This window comes from Pleurodeles waltl, chromosome 3_2 (genome assembly GCF_031143425.1).
Source record: "Pleurodeles waltl isolate 20211129_DDA chromosome 3_2, aPleWal1.hap1.20221129, whole genome shotgun sequence".
NCBI lineage: Eukaryota > Metazoa > Chordata > Amphibia > Caudata > Salamandridae > Pleurodeles > Pleurodeles waltl.
Genome location: NC_090441.1, coordinates 91,742,272 through 91,767,454, shown reverse-complemented (window position 1 = coordinate 91,767,454; position 25,183 = coordinate 91,742,272). Strand labels below are relative to the sequence as shown.

At 45.0% G+C, this 25,183-nt stretch overlaps 1 protein-coding gene across 1 annotated transcript in view; it reads left to right on the top strand.

The window, feature by feature from the left end:
• The first annotated feature begins 6,842 nt into the window (after positions 1-6,842).
• RABGEF1 (RAB guanine nucleotide exchange factor 1) overlaps positions 6,843-25,183 on the top strand; it is a 236,280-nt gene continuing 217,939 nt past the window's right edge. Inside the window, exon 1 of the mRNA XM_069226871.1 lies at positions 6,843-7,000. The gene's annotated coding sequence lies outside the window, so the exon portion shown is untranslated. The remainder of the gene's footprint in view (positions 7,001-25,183) is intronic.

The following is a 25,183-nucleotide window of genomic DNA, read 5'->3' as shown; positions in this document are numbered from 1 at the left end:
CATAGGCAGATCTAATGATGTGTTATATTATTTAAGCAGAATGTCCTCTGTATCACTGATTAGTTACTCTACCTAAAAAATTCTGATGCCTGCATAGTAGGCACATGAACCAGCTAAGCTAAGTAATGTTAAATGTCATTCAACTGCTTACTACAAGTCTGCTCCTGATGCTCTCATTCTGACTACCTAGGTAGATTTTATAGTGTTTGCTGCGAAAAATGGTCTCTTATTTTGTTTAGAATAAGACAGTGTCAAATAGGAGACAGAAATATATGGCTTGGATTCACAATATATTGTAGGTGCATAGGTAATGCGATAATGGGATTTCTGGAATGTGTGTGAAATATTCACGTTTGTGCCACACTTACAATTATTAAGAGGATTTGGGGCAGGATTGTAGGTCTTCTGGCCTCATCCATACAAGCAATATATCTGGCTCCACTACACTACAGAGCCTTACAATGCTTAAAAATTCATCACCTACAGAGGGGTCTCTCATATTCAGAGCTCATAGCACTCACTCCCGAGACGAGGAACGAACTCCAATGGTGGCTAGACCATATATTCACCTGAAACGTCAGAGCCATTTTCAGCTCACACCCAGACGTGATCCTGGAGCCCAGTCCCAGCAGGTGGGGTGCCAGGTGCGGCACCATCTCCACCGGTGGCCGTTGGTCATGAGATGAGGTTCATCTCCACATAAACTGCTAGGAGCTTTTGGCCGGCCTCTTTGCGATCAGGACACTAGCTCCCCAGTCTAATTGTGTGCTCCTCAGGATGGACAGCATCTCGGCAGTCCAGTACGTGAACAAGTTGGGAGGTACAAAGTCCTGCATCATAGTGGAAATATCTAAACCTTTTTGCCAATATTGCCTCCAGAACCGCATATCAGTGACAGTGGAATACCTCCCTGGGCAACTCAACATGGTAGCCGATTGGAACTCGAGATATCTCAGGTATCCCAGCAAATGGAAACTACACCTTTTGATTTTCCAGGCCCTTCAACTTTGTTGGGGTCATTGTCACATAGACCTGTTTTCCTCCCATCCGTCCCATTAATTGACTCCGTTCTTCTCATGGTGGCCAGACTTAATGGCGTTGGCCACAGATTCCTTCCTCCAACAATGGCAGGGTCTTCTTCATTATGTCTTTCCTCCATTCCTAGTGATCCAGAGAGTGGCTACGCAGCTTCTATGCCAGAGAGCGGAATTGATCCTGGTCACTCCCTTGTGAAGAGCTCAGCCCTGGCTTCCATTCCTCTTGGAAATGTCGAGATCTTCCAGACCAGATTCCATTGACTCCCAACCGCTTGACCGATCCAGCAGGTCTCCTACATCCTCTTCTCGTACAAGACAGGCTGCAGCTCATGGCTTGGTGAATTTCAGGCAACAATGGTTTGTGCCAGACCTTTCTGAACTCTCTCTTAAGTTTATTTCTAGGTCCAGGGCAGACGCCACTCATAAACGATATGCCTCTGCTTGGTGGAAGTAGTTGGGTTGGTGCAATTCTGGGAGCCAAGATCCCCTGGGGGCCCCATTTCTTCTGTGACTAACTCTCTAGCGGAGATGGCATCTGGAGGCTTAAGCTATTTCTCTGTCATTAATTATATATCTGTATTATCTGCAGGTCATGCTTTCATTGACAGGAAAACAGTTGAGGAGCATCCTCTGGTAAGTAGGATTATGAGGGGTGTTTGTTTGTCCAATCCCCCTTTACACAAGTATTCTTATTTGTGGGATGTCAACATTATTTGAAAGTTTCTACAGGGATGGCCTGCTAATTCTGATCTGTCCAGAAAACAATTGTTGGCGAAGTTGACTGTACTTCTATGTTTAGTCTCTTACAGACGTGTTTCCAATGTTCATGCTTTAGATATCTCAGGTAGAGTATATTCTTCTAAGAGCCTTACCTTCTCAATTTCCTGAAAGACAAAGTCACTTTCCAGACAAGTGACATATCCTAGTTTTCCTGCAGACACTAGGTAATGCATTGGTCAGTGTTTGAAAGGGTATGAAGACCATACAGCGGAACACTGTCAATCTAATGGGGGTCAACTCCTCATAGCTCTTCAAGAGCCTTTTCAACCTGTGTTATCAGCCACCTTGGCTCGCTGGGTGAAGTGTATTCTGACAGAAGCAGGTATAGACACCTCTAAGTTTGGCACTCACACAGTTCGAGGGGTGTAGGCATACAAATCCTTCAGCTTGGGGTCTCAGCTCCAAGACACAATGAAAGCTGCACACTGGTCCGCAGGTTCTACTTTTGAGACCTTCTATTATAAACCGATTTTAGATGTTGCTTCCGACGTTATACAACAGCTTTAAACAAGCATAATCCAAAGCCTGCAGTCCTGACATAGAATAAAAAAGATTCTACCTTACGCATCAAGAATTTTCAATTCTATTAAGGACACGGAGGCAAGGATTACCCCACCCAGTTTTGTTTTATCTGATGATTCTTATGTAGTGTTGTCGTTACAATGTAGTCATGAAAAAGTGTATGAATATCATGCTCTTGATTCCTGCCTGATGGCATCTCCAGATTGTTTTACATGACTTTTACCTATCACATCAGGGTATTACCTTTCTATACCCTTTTTTTTTTTTAAACAGATTCCAATCCAAAGAACTGGTGAATGATTCAAGTTCCATTCCTTTTAATACCGGACCCGGTTGGCCATCGGATATGTTTGGACAGAGTTGTAGCCAGGTCTAGGATGACGTTGGCGAAGTGTTCCACTTTGGCATCCAGTTGAGATAAAAGTTGCTTAGACATGGGACAAAGAAAAAGGACAGTTTTTGGTGCTGTGGTGTTTATATTTGATGATGTATGCCATGATTGGTACTACTGTTATGATGTCACTTGTGAAATTATGAGTAACATAGTTTTATGAAAAGTTAAAATCTGATTGGCTGATGTATTTTCAGTTATAATAAACAGCAAAAAAGGAGAAGTATAATCCTCGCCTCCGTGTTCTTAACTGGTTCTGTGCCGCGGACGTAATGGTTACGTCCTGCGGCACAGTGCTCATGTGCCCAGGACATAACCATTACGTCCTGGGCACTGATCACAGAGGGAGCACTAGCGCTCCCTCTGTGGGCTTCCCTCCCACCCCCCCCAAGGCAAGGATGGAAGGGGAAGCCCTTCCCCTTCCACCCCCGACCCCGCCTGACCCCCCCAGTGACGTCTGATGACGTCAGCGCGCATTTGCGCGCTGAACTCATCAGAGGCCACTTTCCCATCACCAGCACGATCGGAAGAGAAATGCAAAGCATTTCTCTTCCGATCATGTGATGGGGGCCCTGAGAGGATTCAAAGGGAAGGAAAGGAATTTCCTTCCCTTTGAAGTCTCTCAGAGCATTTCAAAAGCCGGATTGTAAAGCAGTCCGGCTTTTGAAATGCCCACTAGACACCAGGGATTTCTTTCAAAATTGAAACTGGCATGAGGGGAGCGACCCCTTGGGCAAGGGTCGCTCCCCAGGGGAGCAATATTTTTCAAGGCCTTTTCTGCCCCCGGGGGGGGGGCAGAATCCACTAGGTGCCAGGGATCATTTTTTTTTGTGTGTGTTTTTTTTGTTTGTTTTTTAGTTGGGGAGCAATCCCTTAGGCAAGGGTCGCTCCCTGGGGGGGGGGAGGATTTATTTTAGGCCATTTCTGCCGTACCCTCACCCCAAATAAATGGGGCCAAAGTTGTTCTGCCCACCAGTGGGCAGATGGGGCAGTTACCCCTGATCCACACCCCGGAAAGTCTACTAGATGCCAGGGATTTTTTTTTTTAAAAACAAAAAATATTGGGGTGGTGGCTACCAACCAGTATGGGCCTGGTTACGCCCCCACCTCAACTGAAGGGGGTAACAGTCTTTCAGCTCTCCCCCGCACTCTAAAACATCTTATCCCACAGCAAGCAAGAAGACATTTGATTATTTTGGTTTTAGTTTTACATTTGGGCCATGAGAGCTTGGCTTACTCTCAAAATCGTCCCACTTGGAATGGTGAGGGCTGCACTTTATGGACTTTGGGACGCTGCCATGTAGACAAATCCTCAAGACCTAGACACATCTGAAAACTAAACATCTGGGTGATTCCAGGGTGGTGTGTTTCACATGCACCCGCACCATTTTTGTACCCACAATCCCCTGCAAACCTCCAACTTTGCTGGAAATCACACATTTTTCCGATGTTTTTGTGATGGAACCTTCCGGAATCTGCAGGAATCCACAAAATTCCTACCACCCAGCATTGCCTCATCTATACCGATAAAAATTCTGCTGCACTTGTCAGCCTAAAAATGTTTTTTTGCAAACTGCCCTTTTGGACCCCCTTTGGTTCCCCCTCAATATCGACATGTTTTTGGCTCTTCCCTTTCACAAGCACTTGGCCCACCTACACAAATGAGGTATCATTTTTACCAGGAGACTGAGGGGAACATTGGGTGGTATGAAATGTGTCCCAGTGCGGTGATCCCACACAGAAATGTGGGAAAAATTTGATTTTTTAGCTAAATTTGAGGTTTGCTGAGGATTCTGGGTAAGAAAACATTGGGGGATCCATGCAAGTCACACCTCACTGGACTCCCTCGGGTGTCTAGTTTTCAGAAATGTCTGGGTTTGGTAGGTTTCCCTAGTAGGCTGCTGAGCCCAGGACCAAAAACGCAGGTGCCCCCCGCAAAAACAGGTAGTTTTGTATTTCATAATTTTGATGTGTCCAGATAGTGTTTTGGGGCATTTCCTTTCGCGGGCAGTAGGCCCACCCACAAAAGTGAGATACCATTTTTATCAGGAGACTTAGAGGAATGCTGGGTTGAAGGAAATTTGTGGCTGCTCTCTGGTTCCAGAACTTTCTGTCACCGAAATGAGAGGAAAAGGTGTTTTTTCGGCCAAATTTTGAGGTTTGCAAAGGATTCTGGGTAACAGAACCTGGTCAGAGCCCCACAACTCACCCCATCTTGGATTCCCCTAGGTGTCTAGTTTTCAAAACTGCACTAGTTTGCTAGGTTTCCCTAGGTGCCGGATGAGCTGGAGGCCAAAATCCACAGCTAGGCACTTTGCAAAAAACAGCTCTGTTTTCTGTGAAAAATATTTACCATTATAGGTACCATTTTTATCGGGAGATGTGGGGGAACACAGAATAGCAAAACAAGTGTTATTGCCCCTTGTTTTTCTCTACATTTTTTCCTTCCAAATGTAAGACAGTGTGTAAAAAAGACGTCTATTTGAGAAATGCCCTGTAATTCACATGCTAGTATGGGCACCCCGGAATTCAGAGATGTGCAAATAACCACTGCTTCTCAACACCTTATCTTGTGGCCACTTTGGAAATACAAAGGTTTTCTTGATACCTATTTTTCACTTTTTATATTTCAGCAAATTAATTGCTGTATACCCAGTATAGAAAAAAAAACATTGCAAGGTGCAGCTCATTTATTGTGTCTGGATACCTAGGGTTCTTGATGAACCTACAAGCCATATATATCCCCGCAACCAGAAGAGTCCAGCTGACATAACGGTATATTGCTTTAAAAAATCTGACATCGCAGGAAAAAGTTACAGAGTACAACGTGGAGAAAAATGGCTGCTTAATCACCTCAATTTCAATATTTTTTTATTTCAGTTGTTATTTTCTGTAGGAAACACTTGTAGGATCTACACAAATGACCCCTTGCTGAATTCAGGATTTTGTCTACTTTTCAGAAATGTTTAGCTTTCTGGGATCCAGCATTGGTTTCTCACCCATTTCGGTTACTAACTGGAAGGAGGCTGAAAGCACAACAAATAGTAAAAATGGGGTATGTCTCAGTAAAATGTCAGAATTGTATTGAAAAATTGGGTTTTCTAATTCAAGTCTGCCTGTTCCTGAAAGCTGGGAAGATGGTGATCTTGCCACCGCAAACCCTTTGTTGATGCCATTTTCAGGGAAAAAAGCACGAGCCGCCTTCTGCAGCCCTTTTTTCCCATTTTTTTTTTTAAAAACACAATTTTCACTGTATTTTGGCTAATTTCTTGGTCTCCTTCAGGGGAACCCACAAAGTCTGGGTACCTCTAGAATCCCTAGGATGTTGTAAAAAAAGGACGCAAATTTGGCGTGGATAGCTTATGTGAACAAAACGTTATGAGGGCCTAAGCGCGAACTGCCCCAAATAGCCAAAAAAAGGCTCGGCACAGGAGGGGAAAAGGCCTGGCAGCGAAGGGGTTAAAGAATTGAAAATTCATGACACATAAACTAGAAAATATTTTAATCCTCACCTCTGTGTTCTTAGTAGAACTGAAAATTCTTATTGTCTAAGCTAGAAAAAAAAGTATTCGCTGCTGCATAAACCGGTCTATAGTGCCTTCATGCAGAACACAATGCATGTGATTGGTGCATAAATGATATGTAGCTAAAGATGGCTACTACATTTGAGCACTTATGAAAACTGCAAAATATTAAATGATTTCATATTTTCCTAATCAGACAAGTTACGTACAATCAACATTTAAGTAGTATTTTACAGCGATCCTCTAATGGTTGGTTTCTTTCCATTTATTTCTAGCAAAATGCCATTCTTATTTGCTACTTTAGAATTCTGCGTTATAGTGACGCAAAACCCCACATGATGGCGCTGTGATTGAATACACTAACAGCTACGGGTCCCCACTCCCCCGGTAGAATGACTGCGCCGGCTCACAAGTGGCTGGTCCACGTCTTCCGGGTAAACTAAGGTCTTTTCCGGGACTGTCGTATCCGGAGCGTCAGAAAATCTTTTCCGGTGTAGCATCAGGGCCGGTCTCTTTGGGGACAGATCTGACGTCTATTTCGGGGCGGGTCAGTGTGTTTTTTAACCAATCGCTAGGATCACTGGAAGTACAGCCGCAAAGATCCGCCTAGTACCGCTCCTTCGCCTGTCAGTCGGGTTGAAAACAGCTTTCTCACAATCTTCTATCGGCTTCAATTAATAACGACAGTAAAAGATTTAATCACAGGATAGGCAGTCGGATGTTCACGGTCCGTCCTGAGGCGGGAGGTAGGTCTCACTGTCAGATTCGGGGGAGTTGGTTGTGTGCTAGACTGAAGCGTTCCTTTTCACGGGGTATTTAACACCTGTGTCAATGGACTGAGTCTACATGAATGTATGTCTCATTCCAGGCTGTACTGTACCCCCTCCTCAGGCGTGCTCTATAACCTATGTTGGATCCACCTATACACTGGGTTTCTTTTGAATTTCCCTCTATTTAAAACCCTGACTCGTTTAATATGTCACCCTCCCCTGGGCTGTCCTGTCTCCTCCACTGTGTTACGTGCCCCTGCTCCATAGAGTGTAGAGTGCCCCTCGTCCAGGCTGCACTGCGCTCTGTCAGTGGCCCTGGACAAAATGCAATTGGCACACGTGACCTCATGTTTTCTTCTTAAATATGCACAGAATGGCTTCCACCTTCACACGTGTGCAGTTTCTTTTAACCTTCTTTCCATTTGCTCGTTACTTTTCCTCTTTTTCGATAATCGGTGGAGACACTGATGCCTCATTTGGAGACGAATCACAAAGGGCATGGTGTTAACATAGATTTTCTGCCTACTGATCAGTTGCATGTATATAAAGCCACACTACTACGGTTGGGTTGTCGGATGACTCCAGGACTAGAATACTATAGTCTTTTCTTTAACAATCCAGTTGAGCTCGGGAGGCGCACTCTTATGTCACAAGTAGGTATCCGGGTGCAGGAATGCATGATGCTGAAGCATTGTGTTTTGACGCGAGGTGATCTGGCTCACCGCCATTAACTCGCACTCCAACACAAGCTGAACATTCTCTGCTTTTCTCTCTGCTTATTGCAGCTAAGGTTGTTTAGGAAACACTGAATTTCTCAATGATCGTATTGTCAGACATTACATGCTTTTTCAAAGTGGCCTCAAATGAGACTGAGGGTGCCTTTTAGTATTTTTCTTGATTATTCGCAGGTGGTGGGTGGTACTTGTGCAAAATGCCAGGCGAGTGGTAATTACGTGCGAAATCAGCAGACATTATTCCCTATTTATCTGCACCCCATTCTAAATTGGGTGCAACACATAGGACCAAGTGCCTGGGTCCATGTGCAGGTTCTGTTAGGGCAATGGAATTGTTGCAATTTTAATAAACCCAAATGTAAGTAAACGCGCACATCCATATTTTTAAACGATTCTTTGTATAGATTGTTCTGTTCCAGGGTTAGATCAGCAGTGTGCACAGTTACATCTCCACATGAAAACAGCTTGTAATAGTTTCTCAAAGAGCATGCAAAAGTTCACATATCTAAAATTCTACTTTGACACAATAGTTGGTCAAACTTACATGGGGGGGGAGGGGACTCGGCAGTCGAGGATGAGCGCTACATTTTGTGTATGAATATGACGGTTACACCACTGGTGGTCACTTGTGCGATGCCCCGCCCTACCCCACCCACAATTACATTGATGACTTCCATGCTCACCACTGAAGCCATGTACCCCACAATGCTGTCTAAGTGAGAGTTTATCATACCAGTTTAGTTTTACTCCCAGCCGATCATTTATAGTATGAGTCTCCACCTTCGTTTCACTATGAGTGTGATCTTGTTACCATCTCTTCATTGAGAGAGTATGTTCTGTCATCGCTTTCATTCAGTGGTATCTCTCCTAAGAGCCCTGATAATCTATCACCCATTTTAAAGTAGTCTATCACCAGTATCTCTCTGATCTCCCAAGTGTCTTCCAATGTGAAATCGTAATCTAGCATTATGACATTACCTCATTAGTGCCCCGGCAAGGCTGCATGACTCCAGAAATTAAATTAAAGCGTTTGCAACACACTGTCTGTGATACATGGCCCAGACATTGTGGCTCCGTGTGTGTGTGTGTGGAACCCTAACCTAACCCAGTGGGGTAAACTTCCTGAGACTCAATTGACAGTGGGGTCTTTGTTCAGTACTCGGGTTAATTAAGCTTAGAGGAACGTTTGCAACCCCCTTATTCATTTATTTTTTTCTTTATGAAGTTTAAACTGCGAAAATCTTTTTTGATCTGTAAAAAAAAAAAAAAAGAGTGAAAATGCAGTGGAAAGCATACATATGTATATGCTTCTTTTTCTTAATTGTGTTTCTGTTAAGCAGCAAATGTTCAAACTCTATTTTCTTGTTGGTAACAGTGAAAAATGCCGTGCAAATCATTCCAAAATGTATGTGACTGTTTAATTTATTATGCTTCTTAGAAACAGCTTGGTGCACTTTTTCCGTATTTTGCACAAGGTCAGCTTGACGTATTAGTTTATGTTCATTACTTAATACTTGTCATTGTATTGTTGAGGAAGCTGGCCTGAGTACTGACTATAAAAATGTTACTGCTTGCGGTGCGATATGAATGAGTAAAGAGGGTTTCTGCAGTGGTCTACTAGGCTTCCTGGAACGTGACAGCTCTTTGTAGATTTAGTAGGGATGTGTAACGTTTTTGAGGGCTTGTTTCAACCAAGCCATCTTAATTAACTTACAGACTTGGGGAAAAAAATTGCTTAAAAAAAGAAGTGATACATTTCACCAATAGCTATTTTTAGAGAAATGTTGTCTTCTGGCAAAGATGTGTAAAGGCTACAAGCTTTTGCAGTTTTGTGAACTTGTAGGCCCAGCACCACTTTGTCTGCATAGTTTAAACTTCACTTAGCCTTACAGTAAAGATGTTTGAGTTGTATCGCTATAATTTTAATTAGAGGTTAAAATCACTTTATAGCTTTAAGGGGGGTAGCTAAGTCGGGGAGATTCGGAGAGTATGAGTCCTCAAATTTTCCAACTAATCAGCAGTGGGCCACAGGCTGAATGTGTTAGGTGATCAACGTTCGGGATGGACTGTTCCCATGAGGAGCAGGGTCAGTCCTGATTTGCATGAGGTGGGCCACTGAGGTTGATTTTGAGTTTGGAAGAGAGGTACTCTGTTGCAACAGTGGACAAGCACCCTGTCCTCCAAACTCAAGGCCCACATGCTCAATTTTGCATTGGGTAGACTGCAAGTTTTACACAGGCAGAGAAAATGTACCCTGCCAATGTAAAGATTTATTGGAGGGCCCAACAGGGTAAGTGTCTTAAAAAAGAAGCCATCAGACACACTGCTGTATTTAAAGTAGAAGGTCAGATAGTCAGATGGCTTTAAAAAAATGTTTTATACTGTCTATCACCACCAAGTATATCCTGGCAGCAAGAAACAGTTAAGAAAAAACATCCCCATCATAGGAGAAAACTGGTGAGAGGGTCGTTTTTTTTTTTTTTTTTTTTTTTTCTTCAAAAGACAAACTCCCACTTTTGGAGTTTGTTTTTCATAAAAAAATGAAAAACTTTGGAGTGGTTTAATGGCCAGCAATCTTGTTTGATGGAGCCAGCATTAAACATTTCCTATGTTGACAGGAACTGCTGTGACTGCTATTCCTGCCAATGCATAGAGATGTCTGCTAGGCTGGCGGATATCTCTAAATTTGGTGGGTGGAGAAAAGACCATGAGGTCCTCCGCCATCCTGTCTGCCTTTATTTACTAAGGCTACTAAATTGGGCCTTCTGTCTAGTGTTGCACAGTGGGTGAAAAACGGCGATTTGAAATGATACCCCGAGGGACTGACAGTGGCTAGGCTATTTGCAAGCATTGGTCCAATCATCTATTGGATGCTTGATTGCCAGTAGTAGGCCTGGAACCCTGAAACTGGTGTACCTTTCCAAGCCTACTACTGCCAATATTTGTGAATTTTAAAAAGTAGCAAATTTGTATCCATTGAAGGAGTACTCACCTGGGTGCGAATTAGCTACTTTTTTGGTAAACTTTTCACTAAGGAGTATATTTGCATAGAAGTGGCACAATGGAGAACAGCAAATAAAGTTGTTGTGCTGCATTGCTTCACCTGAGGAGAGAGAGCAGAACTGCTAAAATTTTTTTTAAAAATGGGGCAGTTCCGCTCTCCCCAACTGCTGACGCACTTTGGGGTGCCTAGCGCCATTGCGGGCATCGTTGCACCATAGTTCAAATGTTTCCACGTTGTCATCAGAGTCGTTTTTGTGCAGGAAGGGACAACGTCCCGCACAAAAACCATCCTTGGAGGTTTTTTCTCTTGGTTTGTGTGCTGCAGAAGGCAGCACACACGCGAAGAGGAAATAACCAGTGAAAATAAAAAGATTTATCCTTGTTATGTCAGCTTCAGGCAGGCACACCATTTTGGCCCAAACCCATGTCTAAAACTCTTTTTAAGTATGGGTTTGCCTCAAAATCCATTCATGGGTGGATGCACAGAAATGCCTATGCACCACCCATGGAATGCCTACCTGATGTGATGAAAGACAGTACAATGTGCTGCATTGTGTAACTTTTTCTACCAAAGCCAGTCAAAACAACAGTTGCCTTGCTTTAAAAATACCAAAAAGGATTTTGTGTCGGGGTTGCATCAAAAAGTGATGCAACCCTGATGCAAAATCTGTCTGAATATATGTTGTGTGTGTGTGTGTGTGTGTGTGTGTGTGTGTGTGTGTGTATATATATATATATATATATATGTATGTGTATGTTCGATGGCATGTGTAGCTGCATATACACATACTGTGCACATCCCGCCATCTAGTGTTGGGCTTGGAGTGTTACATGTTGGGACTGTTACAAGTTGTTTTTCTTTGAAGAAGTCTTTTCGAGTCACGAGATCGAGGGACTCCTCCCCTTTCGGCTCCATTGCGCATGGGCGTCGACTCCATCTTAGATTGTTTTCTTTCCGCCATCGGGTTCGGACGTGTTCCTCTTAGCTCCGTGTTTCGGTTCGGAAAGTTAGTGAAATCTCGGAAAATTCGATGGTATTGTTTGCATTCGGTATCGGGTTAGTTATCGCAGATTGACACTGAATTTGGAAAAGCTCCCGTGGCCCTTTGGGGTTTCGATTCCCCGGCGGAGCCTGGTCGGCCCGACCACGTGCGTCTTCCAAGCTAATGGAACGGACCCCATTCCGCTTCTGCCCCGGATGCCACAACAAGTATCCTTACACAGATCAGCATCTGGTCTGTAATTTGTGTTTGTCTCCTGAACACAAAGAGGATACCTGCGAGGCCTGTCGGGCGTTTCGGTCGAGGAAAACGCTAAGAGACCGGAGAGCAAGAAGACTCCAAATGGCGTAGGCGACGTCAGGACACCAAGGCTTGAAGGAAGAGGAAACCTTCTCCATCGCGGATTCCGACTCGGACGAGGTCGAAACCGAACAGACGCCGAAAACCGTGAGTAAGACGCCCTTGCCCAAGACTCACGGAAAATTCATGAAAGCCCAGGGGGTCGCCACCGCCAACAGGCCATGGCTTAACCCGAAAATTAGGTAACCGGCCATCGGCACCGAAAAAGGGCACACATCTGTTGAAGTCATCTGACTCCGGTCGAGATACCGGCACAGAACAGTCTCGACCCGAGACACCGGGTCAGAGCAATCTCGACATCGAGAGAGCAGCACCGAAACAAGTAGGCACCGAGATATCGGAACACCGAAAGGCAAAAAAGTGTCTTCGGAGCCGAAGAAGACGGTCAAAAAGGTTTTGATACCGAAACATCCGGCCTTGGATCCGAAACCAAGTTCCTATACCGAGGAACAGGGACTGTCCTCACAGATGCAAGGACACAGATTCGGACAGGAGCTAGAGGCAGGGGAGCCAGATTACACTCAAAGAAGGCTCCACATTCAGGAGACAGGAAAAATCAGTACTCTCCCTCCAATCCGAATTAAAAGGAAACTTGCCTTCCAAGAGAAAGACAAGCAACCACAAGCAAAGGTGGCAAAACAAATAACTCCGCCACCATCACCACAACGCTCACCACAACCATCACCGGTAGCCACTCCACCAATGATGCAGTCTCCAACTCATACAGGGATGAGTCAAGATGATCCTGACGCATGGGATCTTTATGATGCGCCAGTATCAGATAACAGTCCCGACTGTTATCCAACGAGACCTTCACCACCTGAGGACAGCACTGCCTACACACAGGTGGTGTCAAGAGCAGCCGCGTTTCACAATGTCATCCTGCACGCAGAACCAATTGATGATGACTTTTTGTTTAATACTCTGTCGTCCACACATAGCCAGTACCAGAGTCTCCCTATGTTACCAGGAATGCTGAAACACTCAAAGCAAGTGTTTCAAGAGCCTGTGAAAGGCAGGGCCATCACTCCAAGGGTGGAGAAAAAGTACAAACCTCCACCAACAGATCCTGTGTATATCACGCAGCAATTGACACCGGACTCAGTGGTAGTAGGGGCAGCTCGCAAAAGGGCGAACTCACACACCTCAGGAGATGCACCACCACCCGACAAGGAAAGTCGCAAGTTCGACGCAGCGGGGAAAAGGGTCGCGGCACAAGCAGCCAACCAATGGCGCATTGCAAATTCATAGGCCTTGCTGGCTAGATATGATAGAGCTCATTGGGACGAAATGCAACATTTCAAAGAACATCTACCCAAAGAGTTCTAAAAAAGGGCACAACAAGTGGTGGAAGAAGGCCAAAGTATCTCTAACAACCAGATACGGTCGGCAATGGATGCAGCAGACACAGCTGCAAGGACTGTAAATACAGCTGTCACCATACGGAGACACGCATGGCTGCGCACCTCAGGATTCAAACCGGAAATTCAACAAGCGGTGCTGAATATGCCTTTTAACGGACAGCAGTTGTTTGGGCCGGAAGTGGACACTGCTATCGAGAAACTTAAAAAGGACATAGATACGGCCAAAGCCATGGGCGCACTCTACTCCCCACAGAGCAGAGGCACATTTCGGAAAACACAGTTTAGAGGGGGGTTTTGAGGACAAAACACAGAACCCTCAACCTCACAAACAAGACCCACATACCAGAGCCAGTTTCAGAGGGGAAGTTTTCGTGGACAATACAGGGGTGGACAGTTCCCTAAAACTAGGGGAAAGTTCCAAGGTCCCAAAACCCCTCAAAATAAACAGTGACTTCACTGTCACAAACCCCCAACACACAACACCAGTGGGGGGGAGACTAACAGATTTTTACAGGAACTGGGAGGAGATAACAACAGACACGTGGGTCCTAGCCATTATCCAACATGGTTATTGCATATAATTCCTACAATTCCCTCCAAATGTCCCACCGAAAACACACAACATGTCCAAACAACACATGGATCTATTACAACTAGAGGTCCAAGTGTTGTTGCAAAAGGATGCAATAGAACTAGTACCAAATCATCAGAAAGGAACGGGGGTCTACTCCCTGTACTTTCTCATACCCAAAAAAGACAAAACTCTAAGACCCATTTTAGATCTCAGAACACTAAACCTTTACATCAAATCAGATCACTTTCACATGGTAACACTTCAGGAAGTAATTCCCTTGCTCAAACAACAAGACTACATGACAACATTAGACCTCAAGGATGCGTATTTCCATATACCCATACATCCTTCACACAGAAGATACTAAAGATTTGTAATCCAAGGGGTACATTACCAGTTCAAAGTGTTGCCATTCGGAATAACAACAGCGCCAAGAGTCTTTACAAAATGCCTTGCCGTAGTGGCAGTTCATTTCAGAAGACAGCAAATACATGTGTTCCCATATCTAGACGACTGGTTAATCAAAACTAATACGCAAGAACCGTGCTCACAACACACAAAATATGTTATAGAAACCCTTCACAAGTTAGGGTTCTCACTCAACTACCAGAAATCACACCTACAGCCATGTCAAATACAACAGTATCTGGGCGCAACGATCAACACAAAAAAGGGGATTGCCACTCCAAGTCCACAAAGGGTATAGGCATTTCAAAACGTAATACAGACCATGCACCCAAACCAAAGTTTCCAGGTAAAATTAGTGATGAAACTACTAGGCATGATGTCCTCATGCATAGCCATTGTCCCAAACGCAAGATTGCACATGCGGCCCTTACAACAGTGCCTAGCATCACAATGGTCACAATGCACAGGGTCAACTTCAAGATCTAGTGTTGATAGACCGCCAAACATACACCTCGCTTCAATGGTGGAATACTATAAATTTATACCAAGGGCGGCCTTTCCAAGACCCAGTGCCTCAATACGTGATCACAACAGATGCCTCCATGGTAGGGTGGGGAGCACACCTCAATCAACACAGCATCCAGGGACAATGGGACACTCAACAGAGACAACTTCCTATCAATCACTTAGAACTACTAGCAGTATTTCTAGCGTTAAAAGCATTTCAACCACTAATAACTCACAAACACATTCTTGTAAAAACAGACATCAATGTATTATCTGAACAAACAAGGAGGGACACACTCAACACAATTGTGTCACTTAGCTGAAAAGATATGGTATTGGGCGATTCACAATCACATTCGCCTAATAGCGCAGTTCACAGGAATCCAAAACCAGTTAGCCGCCAATCTCTCTCGGGATCACTAACAGATCCACGAATGGGAAATTCATCCCCAGATACTACTAACTTACTTCCAAAGGTGGGGAACACCTCAAATAGACCTATTTGCCACAAAAGAAAACGCAAAATGCCAAAACTTCGCATCCAGGCATGCGTTATGGATGAGTTGGTCAGGGATATTTGCATACGCTTTTCCCCCTCTCCCACTCCTTCCGTATCTAGTAAACAAATTGAGTCAAAACAAACTCAAACTAATATTGTTAGCGCCAACTTGGGCACGACATCCATGGTACACTACACTACACTACTAGACCTATCACTAGTACCTCATATCAAACTGCCAAACAGACCAGATCTGTTAACTCAACACAAACAACAGATCAGACACCCGAATCCAGCATCGCTCAATCTAGCAATTTGGCTCCTGAAATCTTAGAATTCGGACATCTAGACCTTACACAAGAATGCATGGAGGTCATAAAACAGGCTAGGAAACCAACCACAAGACATTGCTACGCAAATAAGTGGAAACAATTTGTTTATTACTGCCATAATAATCACATTCAACCTTTACACGCATCTGCGAAAAACATTGTAAGCTATCTACTATACTTACAAAAGTCTAAGTTAGCTTTTTCATCCATTAAAATACATTTGACAGCAATTTCAGCGTATTTGCAAATTACGCATTCAACTTCATTATTCAGAATCCCAGTTATAAAAGCATTTATGGAGGGTCTGAAAAGGATTATTTCACCAAGAACACCACCAGTTTCTTCGTGGAACCTCAACATCGTATTAACATGACTCATGGGTCCACCATTTGAACCCATGCATTCATGTGAAATACAGTACTTAACATGGAAAGTAGCATTTCTAATAGCTATCACATCTCTCAGAAGAGTAAGTGATATACAAGCCTTTACTATACAAGAACCCTTTGTACAAATACACAAACATAAAGTAGTTCTACGCACCAATCCTAAATTCTTACCTAAGGTCATATCACTGTTCCACTTAAATCAAACAGTGGAATTCCCAGTGTTCTTTCCAGAACCAGACCCTGTAGCTGAAAGAGCATCACATACATTAGACATCAAAAGGGCACTAATGTACTACATCGATAGAACCAAACAAATTTGCAAAACAAAACAATTGTTTGTTGCTTTCCAAAAACCTCATACAGGGAATCCAATATCCAAACAAGGCATTGCCAGGTGGATAGTTAAATGTATTCAAACCTGTTATATAAAAGCAAATAGACAACTGCCTATTACACCAAAGGCACACTCCACTAGAAAGAAAGGTGATACCATGGCCTTTCTAGGGAACATACCAATGACTGAAATATGTAAGGCAGCCACATGGTCTACGCCTCATACATTTACCAAGCATTACTGCGTGGATGTGTTAACAACACAGCAAGCCACAGTAGGACAAGCAGTATTAAGAACATTATTTCAAACAACTTCAACTCCTACAGACTAAACCACCGCTTTTGGGGAGATAACTGCTTACTAGTCTATGCACAACATGTGTATCTGCAGCTACACATGCCATCGAACGGAAAATGTCACTTACACAGTGTACATCTGTTCGTGGCATGAGACGCTGCAGATTCACTGCGCCCTCCCACCTCCCCGGGAGCCTGTAGCCGTTCTAAGTTGCCAAGAAAATTAAACTTGTACATTTGTAAATTTGTTATAGGACTTTTAGTCACATTTTGTACATACATACTTACTCCATTGCATGGGCACTATTACTATATACACGACTCCTACCTCACCCTCTGCAGGGAAAACAATCTAAGATGGAGTCGACGCCCATGCGCAATGAAGCCGAAAGAGGAGGAGTCCCTCGATCTCGTGACTTGAAAAGACTTCTTCGAAGAAAAACAACTTGTAACACTCCGAGCCCAACACTAGATGGTGGGATGTGCACAGCATGTGAATCTGCAGCGTCTCATGCCACGAACAGATGTACACTGGGTAAGTGACATTTTCCATATATATATATATATATATATATATATATATATATATATATATATATAATTCACTGAAAAATCCAACTGTTATAGGGAAATATAATAAAAAAAAACTCTTAGAAAGCCACTAAAAAAAACAAAGGTTACAGGGACGTTACATTTAGGTTCAGATTTTACATGCACAAAACCATAGAAATTCACCTGTTATAGTTATTTCAAGTAATTTGAACTCGTGCTCAAAGGTAACTAAAATGCACAGTTTTATCATATAATTTTACTGCAAATGTTGCAGTGATATTATCAATGATGTCATGGAAGATGTGATGTAATAACTGTGGTAATTAAGCAGTGCATGGTGAGGGCTTGTGTTATAGTTACTTGAAATAACTAACAATAACAGTGGAAGCTCTATGGTTTTGTGCATGTAAAATCTGAACCTAACTGTAACGTGTGTATGTATATATATATATATTTGTTTTTTTTGGTGAATTTCTAAGGTGTTTTTTAAAAATTCTGTTTCCTATATATAATGTCCCTGTAACCTGTGTTTTTAAGTTAATTTCTAGTTTTTTTTTTTTTGTTTTGTTATTTTTTTTACATTAAGTAAGGCCCATTGAAGTGCATGGTGGGGAGGGTTGGACTCTGGGCCTGGCATTGTGGTTCCCCCACCCAAGTTTTCTGCTCGTCCCCCCTCATCCTTTCCATCCATTGCTCATGCCCCTGCTCCCTCATTACAGCCCTGTGTGCCTATTGTTCTGTCACTGTCCTTCCTGCCTGACTTGAAGAGCTAGCTTGCTTCCCCATCCAGACACCTCCCTACTCTGTTTTCCGAGTCCATGCACCAGCTTTCTCCCTCCTGCCCTCCATGGTCCGATGTGCTGCCACTGCCCCTCTCTACTGCCCTTCATTGTCTGTTATGCTGCACCTGCCCCTCCTGTCGGTCCGGTATGGTCCGCTTGCTGCCCTTGCCTCTTTTCCTACTGCTTTCTGTTGTCCATGTGCATGGCCCTGTCCCCTCTCTTTTGCTATTCATAATCTGTTGTGCTGCACTGCCATTCCACTTCCCCTTTGTGGTGTATTGTGCTGCTGCAACCCCTGACGCTTGCACTGTAAGCTCAATTTGGTGCCCCTGCCCATTTCCCTCCTGCCGTCTGTTTTCTGAGTCCATGTCCCTACCCCCTTCCTCCTGCCCTCTGTGATCCATTGTACCATTCTTGCTAACATTTGGAACTAGGTAAGAGGGAAATTGAAAGAAAAAAAAACCTGGGGAATTGATTTTCCCTAATGACTTACATTGTAAAAGAGGACATTTTAGGCAGAAGGCAGATTAAATAAAGCCTTTTTGGGCTTAAAAGCATCAGTCGTCTCCTGCCTGAATTGGGTCTGTTGGCATGTATGGTTGTACTGCCACTGCCTCGTCTTTCCGCCTTCAATGGTCTATTTTATTGCCACTGCCTCTCTTGTCTGTCTTGCGTGGTTAGTTTGTTGCCCCTGCTGTCTATGGTCCATTGTACTGCCAGTGCTCCTCCTGCCTGCCCAGTGTGGTGAACATGTTGCCTCTGGACCCTCCTCCCTACCCTCAATTATCTGAGTCCGTGCCCTTTACCTCTGCCTCCCCACAGTATTCTAATGAACTACTAGATTGCTAACATTCAATATTTATTACAAAAGTGTGGCACACCTGTCGTCATCCTCATGTAATCAAAAGTGTAATACCTAAAGCATTTCCTTTAGAAATTATAAAACTGAGAGGGTTTTAATCCCATAGAAATTATGGTTAGTGCTCTAAAAAACTAAAATGAGGACATATTTTATGAGTTTTCAAATAGCATCAAAGCACTTTAAAATTATTTCCTGTCTCTGTTTCTTTTAATCCAATTGATCACTTAATTATTTGTTACAGTTAGGGGGAGAGGATGTGGTGTTACGACTAGAGCTGTAGACTTTGCAACTGGTAACCATGATTGGGTTTCGGCATCAGCTGGACATGCTGTGATTCTGAGCAGATCACTTAATTTCCTCATGTCTAAAATCAAAGTGAATGTGTACTTGTTTAATGTAACTGATGCTCATGTAAAGCACTGCAAAACCTTCAGGTCAAGTCTTTAGGTCAAGTCAAAACTACACCAACGCAGTCTAAGCTGGCATCACCAAGAATCTACAATCAAGACTACAAAGTATCTAGAATGCAGCAGCCAGACTCACCCTGGACAACCCCTGACACAGCCACATCTCCTCCCACCTCAGAGACCTACACTGGCTCCCAGTCAACAAGCGCATCACATGCAAACTCCTGATCCACACCTACAAGGCACTGCACAACATAGGAACGGCATACCTCAACTACCGCCTCGCCTTCTACGTATCCCACAGACAACTCAGTTCTTTCCAGCTCGTACTTGCAGCCGTTTCAATATCCAGAAAAGCACAGCAGAAGGAAGCTCCTTCTCCTACCTTGCAGCCCAGACATGGAACACATTACCTCTCAAACTCAGGCAGACTGCATCACCGAAGCAGTTCAGGAAGGACCTCAGGACCTGGCTCTTCGACTGAGCAGCACACCCGCAAACAGCTACTTGAGTCCCTATGGGTGATTAGCTGCGCTTTAGAAATCACTGATTGATTGATTGATTGATTGATTGAAGACTGTGGCGCTTTTGTAAAGTGCCCCCTTTTGAATGGTCACACCCTACTTTTTTCTATCAGATGCTGTTGTTTTTGACCTGTCATTGTACTGAAGCCTGCTAACTAGGCCCCAGTACCAATGCTCTTTCCCTTAAATTGTATGTTGAATTGCATAGGCCAATTGGCAAGGACCTTACCACCCCTATAAGTAAATGGTACCTAGGGTAAGGGTGATAAAGTGGGACCTGAGGGCTGCAGCACTGATTGTGCCACCCTGAGTACCCCCAAGTAAAAGAGAGACTGCTGAGCTGCCATGCCAGCATGCACAAGCAGCCTGCTGCACGAGTGAGACTCTGTCCACACCAGGAGCAGAGAGAGTCCCTGTTACTGCCCAAGCACAGGTCAATCACCCATAAAGCAGAGCCCTGTTAGCCCAGGGTGCACTGCCCATGAGTGAGGACAAATGTGCAGGAGCACATATGCCCCTGTGCTGGCATCTAAAACAAGATGCCTGCCTGAGTAACCGGCGGACCATTGCGTAACATGGGCCGGCATCTGACCACTGCTCAGATGTCCAGCTCTGCAATGGCCCAGCTGAATCCCACCATGTTTGGTATCAAACACTGTACTTTATAACGCTGAACTTGATGCCCGTGTTTAGGATTAAAAAGCAGATGCCCAGGTGGCACCCTTACGGGGTGCCCACCAAGTTACCAAGTCCTGTACTGTTTTAGTGGGCTCTCCCGAGCCGCTGCCACCACAGACCAGAGTCTGACCTCCTGCCAGTGGTGCTAGCACCTCCTCACCCAGGCTGGCTAGTGAGGAAAGCATCAGGGCAGTAAGCCTCAAAGGCTTTGCATTCCTTTGATGTGTATGTAGCTGTCCGCCCAGTGGAGGACAAAGCCCTTCCTGCCCTGCCTGGGAAGGCAGGCTGTAAATTAGCTATGCAGGAGGTGTGCACTCTCATAGGACTAGCTACACCTTGAGGGTGGGCTAGGAGGTCTGCACAGCTGAGGGAGGGTTCTGCTATCTTGGCAGACCCTAGGAATAGTGGGTTCTGGGTAGAAAGTGATGTACTCCACCAGGATGTCATCACTGCAGGCGCGGACTAGCCGCAGGGACTAGTAGTCTATTGGCCACTGTCCCTCTCACCCTTAAGGGCCCCCTAGACCAGGATTCTTTTTTATTTTTTTGATAAACCAATTTTTATTGAGTTTGGTATTATACATGCAGAGGCAGTAAATATTTAACCAATGACACATAAGCACTGCATTAGTTATTTGGAAATGTAAATCCGACCAGCTTTCGCTTTCAAACAGTATATTTACAGTATGACAGCATTTGACTCATGATCTCCTCCCCCCCCTTATCACAACCACCTTAGTCCAGCTGACCCAACCAGTTGCCCTAGACTCGGCTGTGCTTCTGTGGACACCTCATAGCCTCGTACACCACTCACTCCTCGCTGTACCTAGGAATAATCTTTTGGCTCTCGCACCCCCGAGCCCTCCATCACCCCAAGTAGTATCAGTATGGGGGAGAGAGGTACTTCCCACCCCAAGGCCTGTGTCCGTTCCTGTTCTACTCCGGCCCAATAGTGTAATTACCGGGCATACCCACACCAGGTGGTAAAAATCTGCTGGCTCGTGTCCACATTTAGGACAGGAGGGGTTGGCTCAGTGGCCAGCCTTATACATTCGGAGGAGTGTGAGGTAGGCAGTGTGTAGGTAGTACGTCTGCACTTGCCACAGTCTGGAGGAGATTGTAAGCTCCCCCGGGCCATCAGAGCATTGTGCCAATCCTCTTCCTCCAGGGGACCAATCCACTGGTCCCGCAGATGTTCCAGTGTGTCAGGCGTGTTGGCAATCAGTGTGCAATATATTTGGAGGATACCACTTTGTCCCAGGCTCCCCATAAGAAGTTTTACCTCTAAGGGGCTAAATTTAGGTAGTGGTTCTGATAAGGAAATCTGGGCCTGGAAGGCGTGCCTCAACTGTAGGTATTTGTAGAATTGGGAGTGAGTGAGGGCATAGGTGATTTGGAGGTTTTTAAAGGTACGAATCTGTGTCCCCGACCATATGTCTCCCAATTGGGTTATACCTATTCGATCCCAGGCTCTGAACCCCGGGAGAGCCACCACCCCTCTGTTAACCCCCCCAGCCAGGTACCATGCCAAAGTAGAGTCTGCTGATTGAGCCTGCTGCCCCATTGTGAGTGCTGCCCTCCTGGCCAGGAATACCTCTTTGGTTACTGAAGGAAAGGATTCAGATAAGGGAGACCATAGAGTATGGCCTGTAAACCCAGGAACCCCAATATGGATAATTCGAGTCTGTAGGCCGGGTCAGTCCACCCTCCATTGAACCATTTGTTGATCACCAAAAGATGAGATGCTAAGTAGTACAAGTAAAGGCTGGACATCCCCAGTCCCCCGTCCTAGGGACCGTGTAAGCAATATTTGAATGTGATATGAGGACGTGGCCTATGCCACAGAAATGTCCTCGCCATTGCATCTAGAGCATTGAACCATGATCGGGGCAGGTGAAGTGATTGCCATTGGACAAGGTCGGTCGTGGCCTTCCTAACTAACGTCTGGCGATTAAGAAACCAGGCAAGCTCCAGGTGCAATGCGACCCATATACCCAGTTACTTGAAGCTTAGCCTATGATTGAGAATATTAGTCTGCCTGTCAAAGCAGTCTTGTGATGTGCTGAGGGGTATCATTAGAGATTTATCTGGGTTCACCTTGAGGCCCGACTCAATTCCAAATCTGTGGAGGCAGCGGGGGCTATTGTGTGCGGGGTCTGCTAAGTATAGGAGAACATTGTCTGTGTGCAACTCTATATAATCCTCTTGAGTCGTTTCCCATGTCCACCCCCAAAGATGTGCGTCAGTTCGGATAAGTTGAGCCAGTGGCTCAGTCACCATTGCAAAGTGGAGCAGCGACAGGGGGCAGCCCTATTTAGTTCCCCGCCATATTGGAAAGGCTGCTGACAGGACCCTATTAACCTGCACAAGGTCCGTCGGCGTTGAGTACAGCACCTTAACCATGGCACAGAACTTGGGTCCGAGACCTGCTCGCGCAAGCACTGACTGAAGTTACTCCCAATCCACTGTGTCAAATGCCTTTTCAAAATCAATTAAAGGCAACGCCAGATCCTCTGGTAGGTGATGACGGTTGGCCAGGGACACCTGAAGTCTACGAAGGCAGTGTTTCATGCTGCGTGAGGGCATAAAGCCACATTGATCTGGGTGGCTCAATTTGGGGAGAACCGTTTTAAGTCTGTTGGCCAGTATAGTCGCGCAGATTTTGACTTCTCCATTGAGGAGTGATATAGGACAGTACTCTTTGCAAGACGTCAAGGGTGGCTGCGTTTCAGGAATAAGTACTATTGTAGCTTGGTCCATCTCTGGGGGGACGCTGCCCACTTGGCAAACCTCTCCATATAATGCAAGCAGGTGGGTTGTAAGGATTTAATGGAACAGAGTATAATATTCCGGTGGAAAATCATTGGCCCCCGGTGTCTTACCTGCTGCTTATCTGGAAATCGCCTCCCCATCCTCCATGTCTGTAAGAGGTTTACCCAGAGCCCGGGGGGAGAAACAAGGAAGGAAAATCGTCCCCAAAAAGTGACTATGGGAGTGTGCACTGCGTTGCCGTGGAGGAGTGTACAATCATTCTTAGTATTGGGAGAAGGCCTGAACAATCTCAGGAAGAGAGCACTATCATCAGTTAGCTCCAGTATAATTCTTGAGGCTTGATGATGTGGCGCTAACCAAAACAACAGTATACAATATAACCGTAGACCTGAGCTGTGGTGGCCCTCCATAGGTGTTTGGCGGCCTCCATTGAGCACATGCATATTTCCTCATTGACTAGGCTTAGTTGGCGGGAGACCTCCTCCTAAGAGTCAGAAGTGAGATCTCTCTCTAGTTGAAGGGCCTGTGCCTCTAGTTGGATAATGTTTGGATCTCTTGCGCACCTGGACTCTGATCTGTCCCCTGGTGTATTCCTGTATGATTGTTTTACTTGCAGACCATAGTGTGGTGACTTTTGAAATGGAGCCTTCATTGGATTTGAAGTATGCCTGCAATTCTGTTTGTAGGGTTTAAACAAACCGGTCTTTCTGAAGATACCAGCCATTGAGATACCACATTGGCCTCTGGCCCAGTCCTGGGGAGCCCATGCGAACCAGAAGAGGGGAGTGATCTGAGATCCCTCATGGGGGGGAGGATTTTGATTTGGTTTAAAAGCCTGCAGTCCTCAGCCTATAAGAGAATTAGGTTGCTACGAGAATGGGCACAATGGGTGGCCAAAGTATGGGTGAATTGTCGGTGGCATGCATGACAGGTCCTTCAGGCAACGCATAGCCCAAGCTTAGCAAGCCATCCCCTGAGGTTACCCATCCCAGTCCGTCTCGCATTCGAGGGGGACCCAAAGACATCTAGATCAGGGTCCGGGACCGTATTCAAGTCACCCCCTAAAATTGTGATGCCGTGGGGGAGATTCAGGAGGACTTCCGACAGATCTTCTAGGTAATTGGGAAGAGTTGCGGGCGGCACATAGACGCTAATGAGGTGCACCAACTGCCCTTCTATGGTCCCTGTCAGGCCTAAAAAGTGACCCTGTGGGTCACAGAACTCACTTGTGACCATCATGGGGAAAGAGCGTCTCAAGCCTGTGGCCACCCCGTAGGAACCCAGGGCATACCCTGAATGGTAAACTCAATCAAACCATTTGCCAGCAAGGAAGGGGCAGTTCGTTCCCATGAGATGGGTTTCCTGGAGTAGTAGTATGTCAGGGAGGTGGCAGTGGGCAAATGCAAAGACCTCAACACGCTTCACACAATCCAAAATACCATTAACATTCCAGGACATTGTGCTAAATGCCATTGGGATTGCTGGTCTAAGTGCCTGTCATAGGGAGGGTACTCTCCAGGGCCCCTCTTCAGGAGTAGGGCTCGGTGTCCTCTTGCTTTGCGACCACGGTAGTCTTAAGTCGCGCCTCAGGTATATGTTGAAGTGTATGTCACTATATGAAAGGGAAGGAAAAGGCAAAAAATGCATAAAGTACATCATACACTCCAAAATAAATAATAACAAGTGAACAACTCCCCGCCCCCAACTCCCACCCCTCAACATACTTTTTCCCTTGAAGCATCTGTCGCCCTGTAAAAAAAGAGGTTAAAACTGGTAATTTTT